The 9,441-nt window shown below is 38.2% G+C and overlaps 1 long non-coding RNA gene across 7 annotated transcripts; it reads right to left on the reverse strand.

Annotated features, from left to right (window-relative positions):
• Positions 1-2,744: 2,744 nt before the first annotated feature.
• On the reverse strand, positions 2,745-9,018 carry LOC136225517 (uncharacterized). Of its 7 annotated transcripts, none has more exons than XR_010687139.1 (9): positions 8,651-9,018; positions 8,211-8,564; positions 7,823-7,985; positions 7,475-7,546; positions 7,247-7,312; positions 6,113-6,184; positions 5,488-5,709; positions 5,316-5,402; positions 5,163-5,221 (listed from the first exon to the last, which is right to left on the reverse strand). It is a non-coding gene; the product is annotated as an uncharacterized lncRNA (long non-coding RNA). The 7 variants fall into 7 exon arrangements; XR_010687134.1 differs by having other exon boundaries at positions 6,113-6,198; XR_010687135.1 differs by lacking the exons at positions 5,163-5,221; positions 5,316-5,402 and adding an exon at positions 2,745-3,723 and having other exon boundaries at positions 6,113-6,198.
• Between the last annotated feature and the right edge of the window lie 423 nt (positions 9,019-9,441).

A 9,441-nucleotide genomic window follows, 5' to 3' on the forward strand; every position in this document is an offset into this window, starting at 1 on the left:
CATTTGAGTGGCTGGTCATGCCTTTTGGATTGAAGAATGCAGGTGCTACCTACCAAAAAGCCATGAATGCTATTTTCCATGATATGATTGGAAAAAATCTTGAGGTTTACATTGATGACATCGTCATAAAGTCCAAAAAAGAAATAGAGCACATAGATCACTTGAGATGTGGTTTTCAAAGGATGATGGAGCATCAACTGAAACTTAATCCCCTCAAGTGTGCGTTTGGGTGAAAGTTGGAAACTTCCTCGGGTTCCTGGTGCACCAAAGAGGCGTGGAGATAGATCAGAACAAAGCCAAGGCGATCATGGAGTCCAACTCCCCTCAAACAAAAAAGGAGCTTCAGCGGTTCTTGGGGCAAGTGAATTATCTCAGGAGGTTCATCTCTAACTTGGCTGGAAAATCTAAGACATTTTCTGATTTGATGCGGTTAAAGAAGGAAGATGAATTCAAATGGGAGGAACACCATCAGCAAGCCTTCCAGAGTATCAAAGAGTATCTATGCAAACCTCCTGTACTTATGCCGCCAAGGCCAGGTGTACCTCTGAAACTTTATCTATCTGCCGCTCATGATTCCATTGGATGCTTGTTAGCACAAAACAATTCCAAAGGATATGAGCAGGCAATATATTATTTGAGTAGATTCTTGAATGCAACTGAGGTAAAATATTCACCAATCGAGAAACTCTGTCTTACATTGTATTTTGCTTGTACCAAACTGCGGCATTATATGATTGGGGCAAGGGTGTTGGTGGTATCTCAGACTGACTTGATCAAGTACATGTTGAATAAGCCGCTCACAACCGGGAGGATTGGAAAGTGGTCGCTGGCTTTGGCAGAGTTTACTCTGGTGTACTATCCTCAAAAATCAGTGAAGGGGCAAGCACTTGCAGATTTCCTTGCAGATCACCCTTGACTTGATGTGAAGGATGAAATAGATCAAGATCTACCAATCTTCAGTGTTGAAAAATCTCGTTGGATTTTGAAATTTGATGGATCTAGCACCGAGACATCTGCAGGAGCAGGAGTAGTCATTATATCCCCTATGGGAACCAAAACAACAATGTCTTTCAACTTGGATTTCAAATGTACAAACAATCAGGCTGAATATGAAGCTGCGGTCATTGGCCTAGAGATCTTCAGGGAGTTAGGAGCAGATGAAGTCTTGATCCAAGGGGATTCCCAACTCGTGCTGAGGCAACTATCAGGAGAATACAAATGCACTAGCCTCAACTTGGCTCCATATTATACAGCCGTTGTTCAACTACTGCAGGAATTCAATGACTTCTCCTTTCTTCATGTTCCAATAGAGATGAACTGGGAGGCTAATGAGCTAGCTCAAATAGCCTCTGGTTTGAAAATGTCAGAAGAACTCACCCATAAGTTGATAATGATCAAGAAGCACAGACATCCTTCCATCATGGAGAGGGGAATTCAAGTGGAGACATTCAATACAGATGTCAATCTAGCTAGTGACTAGAGGAGTCCCATCAAGGAGTATTTGTCGAACCCAGGAAGACGAGTACCTTATTCCCTCAAGATTAGAGCATTGAACTTCTTATTGATGGAAGGTGACTTGTACCGCAAAAATGTAGATGGACTTTTGCTGAAATGCTTAGGATTTCCAGACAGCATGGAAGTTATGAAACAAGTCCACGAAGGAGTATGTGGAGCTCACCAGGCAGGCATCAAGATGAAATGGCTCATAAGGAGACATGGATACTTCTGGCCATCTATGCTGAAGGATTGTATGTTTTATGCAAAAGGATGCCGCCAATGTCAACGATATGGGCAGATTCAAAGAGTTCCTGCAGATGAGATGTACGCAGTTGTCAAACCATGGCCCTTCAGAGGATGGGCAATTGATTTGATAGGGAAAATTTATCCTGCATCATTAAAAGGGCACAACTTTATGATCGTGGCAACAGACTACTTCACAAAATGGGTAGAGGCTTTACCAATGAAGAAAGTGGACCAGAGAGATGTTGTGAAGTTCATCAAGGAGAACATCATTCACAGGTACGGGATCCCTCAGTCAATTACCACAGACAAAGGAACCATGTTCACCGGAGATGACATGAAGGACTTCATGGAAGATTACGGAATCAAGTTGTTGCACTCTACTCCTCATTATCCACAAGCTAATGGTCAAGCTGAGGCCTCCAACAAAGTTCTCATCAACATCCTTGAAAAGATGATCGAAGATAACCCTAGGGAATGGCACGTCTTACTTTCAGAAACTTTATGGGCATACAGAACATCAAAAAGGAGTGCCACAGGCGTCAGTCCTTTCTCATTAACATATGGACATGAAGTCGTGCTTCCTATGGAGGTAGTAGTGCCGCCCCTCAGAGTAGCCAGACAAAATGAACTCACTCCAGCAGAATACACATAAGCTATGATGATGGAACTTGAAGGATCTGATGAAGCTAGAATGCAAGCACTTGATCGAATGATCGCCCAGAAAAAGAATGTAACCAAAGCATACAATAAGAGAGTGAAGAAAAAGACCTTTGAAGAAGGAGACATGGTTTGGAAACTCATCTTACCAGTTGGGACTAAAGATAGAGCATATGGAAAATGGTCTCCAAATTGGGAAGGACCATTCAAAGTCTTCCAAGTTCTAAAAGGAAACTCTTATTGGTTAGCCAGCTTGCAAGGGGAGCCACATAAGAGGTTCATCAATGGAAAGTACCTCAAGAAATTTTATCCCACTCTTTGGGAACTGAGGGAGCATCAACCATAGGATATAGGCAATATATATTTGATGTAACGCAAAGCAATTTCACTTTGAAAATTGTAAAGCTGGCTTATAGCCGCTATTCTGTTTGCAATAAAATAGTAGCAGGCCTCAAGGCCGCAATTTATTCATCAAGCAATGTCTATCAAGTCTATCTAACAAATAAATCTCTCTGAGGAGAATTTACCTTTCCTGTGATGGAATCATGTTGATTTTCTCCATTGAATTGATTGGTTCAGGCTCTACTCCTTGGCAACGGCAAGCCCATCATCAGCGTAGGGATTGGTAGTGCACTGATGTCTACAACAGCTTCATTGACAAGTTCTATTTCTCCATTAAATTGATTGATTCAGCCTCTACTCCTTGGCACCAGCAAACCCGTCATCAGAATAATGGATTGGTAGTGCACTGATGTCCACAACAGCAACATCATTAACAACTTTGTTCATACTCCAATCCAACATGCAAGTAGACTGAATGATGGAATCTTCATCAACAATAATTGGTAGTGCAATACGAACAACTTGGTAGCACTATGATTAGAGGAAACCGATCAGTTAACTAAGAGGAAACCGATCAGTTAACTGATCCGGCCTCTAATCCTTCTCACCAGGAAACTTGTTGTCATGATAGGTACCGGTTGTGCACTTATGTTCAGAGGCCTCTACTTCTTGGCACCGAAAAACCCTTCGTGGGGACAGGGACTGGTTATGGACTTACATTCAAGAGCTCTAATCCAACGCCGAATGATGGAAACTTTGTCAACAAGAGTTGGTGATGCACGTACAACTTGATAGCACCATTATTAAAGGATTCGATCAATGATTGATCTGTCCTCTAATTTTGGATACTAGCAAGCTTTCTTGCCACAATAGGGACTGTACATGTATATGTGATAATATACACAGTAGCCCCAGGGACGACTTCGTCAAAAATCACGATCACGATTCATCAAGATGCAACAGATAAAATCATTCTTTAATCTGCATATTATCAAAAGGAAAAGTACTGAGTATAACTCTTTACATCGAAAAAAAGGGGGAAATAATGCAACAAAGCCAAGTATCATGTTTCTTTTTGCTTCCCACTGAAGCTGAAAATCGAATGAAAGCCGATAATAAAGCAAAGTCGGGGATCTTTGGCCAAACATAATTGATTGCCGATGGTTTGAGTTTCTGCAACATGGTCCACCATCAAAAGCAAAATCACGGAGTCATCTTAAATTGGAAAAGAAAAGAAAGTGTACACAACACCTCCTTTTATCAGAAATAAGAAGATTCACAGCGGCAACAGAGAAACGAATGCGATCTTTACGGAAGATAAAAAGCAACAAAGAGATGATCCACTGCCAAAGCATGAAATTTCAAAATACAAGAAAGCAATGGATCACTAGTACAGAAATGCTTACTTGTGTCGCACTTTTTCAGGTTGTTGTGTCGCACTATTGTGCGACACAACAGGGGTGCGACACAAGAACTTTGCATCGCTCTGGAGAGCGACACAAGCTACCCATTTGTTGTGTCGCACTTGTCACGCGCGCGATACAATAGAGCGATAACTCTTGTGACGCGCTTCTAGAGTGTGCGACACAACATATGATAATTCTTGTGACGCGCTCCAAGAGTGCGCGACACAAGCTCCCCGATTAATCTGGTACACTTTGTATTGCTCCTTCCTCATGTGCGACGCAAAATATTGATATTTTAAAAAAAAAATTATAAAATTTTCCAGCATCTAGCATAAAATTTTATAATCAAAATTGAAAATAATAAAATAAATAAAAATTTGGATTGAAGAGAGCTATGATAGCATAAAAATTCTACACACGAGGAAAATTTAAACAAAAACATAAGGAAAAGTTCTACACACGAGGAAAATTTAAACAGAGGCAACACAAAAAACCTGCTCAAAATAAATAATAAAAATAAGAAAGCACTCTTAGAAATGTCTATTGTCAAAAGTTCACTACACAAACCATCAAAAGTTGAATTATAATTATTTCATATTAGTTAAACATGCTTAAAACACTTAAAATAGCTAATAAGGCATTCTGAATGTTATACATTATCTGATGCTAATAAGGTATTGGTACCTAATAATGCTAGGCTTATCAAATGTAACAACCAATTTTCTCTTGTATGGTTTGATGGTTTTTGCATGTCCACCACAAGGAACAAGAAAATTAATACATGTGATCCTAGGATGTTAAGTTGTCTCCTAATGAAAGATAATAGGAATATAATTTGACTCTTTCTGAACTATGCGATTAATAGTCTGTTTGGATAAGGTGAAGGAAACTACTATATTGCAAGAAAAGATCAATCCTTAGTGCTGATGCTGATGAACTAATATAGGACACCCATCTAAAAGAGATAGGTAATTCTTAGTGGAATCACAATTTCATTAATGGCAACTAGAGTCATAGGCATGATAACTTCCTCTAAGAGCATTTCAATTCATCCCATTATCTAATGTAAGTGCCTGAATTTATTAAAGAAGTCAATCATCAGCTTAAATTAGGTCAAACAGATGCTTGCTGCAACTGTTTAGGTGTATAGCTGTATACGATCCTCACATGTTGGTTCTGCAAGGGGGGAATCATCGAATCAGGTAAATGTTCGGGGAAGAAAGGGTGTTCCTCTGGATTCCCATAATGACCCATCTAATTTGAAAAGAAAGAGAGATCATGCATCTTTACAAAATCACTTTTTATGATAGTCCACAATTTTCTGTTATAGACGACTTACCTTTGCATGTAATTATTTCTGTTTCTCGCACAATGAACTCTAATAAAGAGTCATTAAAACCGTCCATGGAGAGCACATCAGCATCATATGTGTCTTTGTTATAGGAGTACCAAGCTCTCATTAAAAGGTTATGTATTATGTAATCCTCTTGCAGAATCAAATGAATGCCTTATATCTTCAAGGCTCAAGCTCTGAAAATCAGCCACCTGATTCTTGGAACATCTACATGTAAAGGAGACAGAAGGTTAAGAGTTAGCCAAATAATGCCTGAAAGTCGAAAGCTATGAATATTCAATAAGAATATTGAATGAGGTAAAGTCTCAATAACTTTGATTTCTCATTAAAGGAATACATAGGTACTAATTACATATTTAATCTATTGCTAGGTGTGCTCAACAAGTAAAAAGTACTACAAGGACAAAGACAAATGTTTCAATCCTAGCCGTTGATCAATAAGCCTTGTGATGGATGGCTGTGATTGATTCGGGCTTAGGTTCACATGAGGTGTGGTGCATTCTATTAGCATGGGCTGCTTCTAGAATACTCTTGTGGGAAAAGGTCTGAAATACCCTTGGAATACCAAAGGGTTACGTAAAGACTTAAAGCCTTCTTTAATTATTTGTACTTGATAGGATTCTTTCTTTTGGACTCTTCAGTTTCTTCTTCTTCTTGCTTTCGTCTTCTTCATTTGCAAAATCTGTAGATTTTGCCCTGTATTAAAAGCCACACAATAGAATTATGGACATTTAATTATTCACCTCATTGATGAATAAGGACCACATATTCAAAACTAGTCAAGTATGATCAAGAAAAGGTTTTTCAACAAGTCAAATATCTATATTTGGAATAATATGTATATATGGTTTAGCAATTAGTCATTGTCAATGACCAAAATTAATTGAAGTCAGACTAAGAAAGCAACTCCACAATATAAAGAGCAAAGCTGCTGAACCCAGCTTGAAATATGAAGAAACACAAATACAATTGACATATTGAAAACTATCTATGTGTTTCTGTATGCCATAGTTCTGTTGAAACTAGAAAATTGAAAAAGCAATGGCAGAGTCAAAACTGAGTTGTTTACAGAGCAATATAAGGGAGGCACGAGGCCGGGGTTCATATGTGCACCAATCACATTCATTACGTGAAGGAAATGAACTAAATTCACGGTCAGTCATAATATCAATATGACAAGTTCTCCCATGAAGTGTCTCCATTAAGAACTTGTATGGAATGCCTCAAGTGTACATAGGATTTTAGTACAATACATTCGTCATCCTAAAATATAACACGAACATCTAATCTTTATTTTAGAGAAAGCAGGAAAATCTACTTCTGATATGAACAACTAAATTTCACAACCATACTCTTCTTACATCCAAGTGTTCTAGGCATCAAGGAAACCTGAAGAGTGCAGTTGTATGTACGTGTGTGTTATACTCTGTGCATGTGCAACTAGCACTAAAATTGTAAGGAAATTGATCCAAATTTACTGAACATTGTTGCGTAAATATAGAAATTGAAGCCACTGAAACTTAATGCATGTTTGGGAAGACCCACAGACCAAGAAACAAGGCAATATACCCCTCCAACCAGGAGATGTACAACAGAAACAAAACTGAAGAAAGAGCAGACTAGCAATTATGAGATAAAGTAATAAATTTCAAAAGCACCAGGAATGACCATAGTGCAGTATACAATAGATTATGTACTAATAAGATGAATCCATAATTGATCTAAAAGGAGAAAATCCACATACTATGGATATGGGAAATAATTGTAGACTTTTTTATTGAGTATGTTGAAGATGACATTTAAGAAGTACCTGTACAGGAAACACAAACCAATCAGTTATTCCTTAAATCAAATACAAGGCAGAGGTTAATGGAATTTTAGCATCTGCTAGGGTGGTAGATTAGCCTCAAAATTGGATCTGCAAACAAAATGATAATATTTGCCTGTAACTCAAATGTATATGATATCTTACCACGTAAAGAAGAAGAAATATGTAACCAGTGCAGGAAATCTCTCGCCAAAGATTTTAGAAGGCTCTACATGTCTGCACCCGCAAATTCAAATTATAACACATATATACCACTGATATCACATCTTTAAAAACAACGCTTAAAGGGTGAAAATTCAGCTTCAATTTCAAGTCTGAGGAGGTTAATTAATAAGTCACTTTAAGTAATAGTCCATTGTAAGTAAGTTCACGAGACTAATGAAGTATCTACGGAGGCTAATCGGATAATCTGAATAAGATATGATACCATGTATTAAGCCTAAAACATTTAAAAAAACAAAAAAAAGATTACATCCAATCTGATTAGCATACCATCATGTTTCTTCATCAAACCTCTTGCAAAGAGCAAGCAAATAATCAAGAATCCAACTTCAGCTGCACCTCCTAATATAATAGAAAAGGAAAAACAAATTTAAATGTTTTAATTCCATATTTTTAATTCCAACTTCAGCTGCACCTGTATTCTGCCCTGTCCCTACATCACACCAAATTTAATTCCATATTAATTGCACATTACTTAAACACAAACAATAGAAAAATGATTACTTTTTTTATATTCAATTTGGCCAATCAATCTCTATTGACAGAAAGAAAGTGACCAACAGATTTAATTCAATTTCCCAATAAAACTTGCCAGTCATCAAACAAATCAACAAAAGTTTATCTATGGAAAAGGAAAAACAACTCCTTCAAGATTTACCTGAAGAAGAAGATGAATGAGAAGATGATGAGGATGATGATCTTCTAGGGACCCCATTTGGATAATAATTGTAACGAATAAAGCACTTATGCAGATAGATTTGGCCAGAAATAGAGTTACCAGATTCAACCTGAGCTCTTTGCACAGCACTTTTAACACATTCACCACAATCTGAATCCCCAACATCACCTTCACACTGCCCCAAAACATACACAGCTTGATAGCTAGTAGTATAAAATCCATGCCCACTAACGACACCGTTTTACAACACAGAGAAAGCAGTATCCCTCCTCTCCTCAAACCCACTTCCTGCTATATTGGTAGCTCCACAAGTGTTGAACAACATTTCCATACCTGAAACTTGAGTAAACCCAGCATCAGCAGCCATTATTTTTCCATTTTTTTTCTTTTAAATTCAGAAAAGAATATGCAAGTCTTACCCTTCGGCATCAGCAGCCGCAGCCTTAACAATCGGAAAGTCAAGAGAACTCCGTCACCGAATCGGTTGACTCAAGCCAGCGATTCTCAAGAGATTACCGGAGAAAAGAACCGGCGAAACATAAATTGGAAGTTCCGACAACGATAAGGAAGCCAATCGCATGATTTGAGCGGCAAGAAGTGATCGAGGTTTGAGTGAAACTTGAAAGCTCATGGACGAAAGCTTCAAAGAGAGAGATGGGAGAAAAAAAGGCGGCCGGACTTCCGAAAGCCATGGACGAGAGCTTGAAAGCTCTTGATTGATTCATGATGTGGAAGGATGAGGAGGAAGAGAAGAGTCTCGAATGAAACAGGAGGCTGGGGGCTGCCAAATGATCCCTAACCTAATTAAGAATATATGATAGGCTTTTTATTCTTTTAATCCCCCTTATTTTGTTTATTCAGGTTTAATCCCTGCTAACCCCTTCCCGTTTTATGATTTAGTCTCCGATTGATTTATATACTTAGGAATCTGAACTTGTTTACCTTGTCTCCTGTCAATTAGACGCCTCAATGTTTTAATCATGTACCTAATTATTTGAATTAAGCTTAATTAGGTCGTTCCAAATAGTAGTTCGTATTAGTTGTGTCGCGCTTTTAAAAAGGAGCGACACAAAGATAACATACTCCTTGTGTCGCTTTTATAAAAGCGTGTCACAAAGATAAAACACTTCTTGTGTTGCTTTGGTAAAGGCGCGTCACAAGCTTGTTCTTGTGTCACACTGTAAGACACGCGATACAAGAAGTAACTCGT

The sequence above is a fragment of the Euphorbia lathyris genome, chromosome 4 (genome assembly GCF_963576675.1).
Source record: "Euphorbia lathyris chromosome 4, ddEupLath1.1, whole genome shotgun sequence".
In the NCBI taxonomy this organism is placed as follows: Eukaryota; Viridiplantae; Streptophyta; class Magnoliopsida; order Malpighiales; family Euphorbiaceae; genus Euphorbia; species Euphorbia lathyris.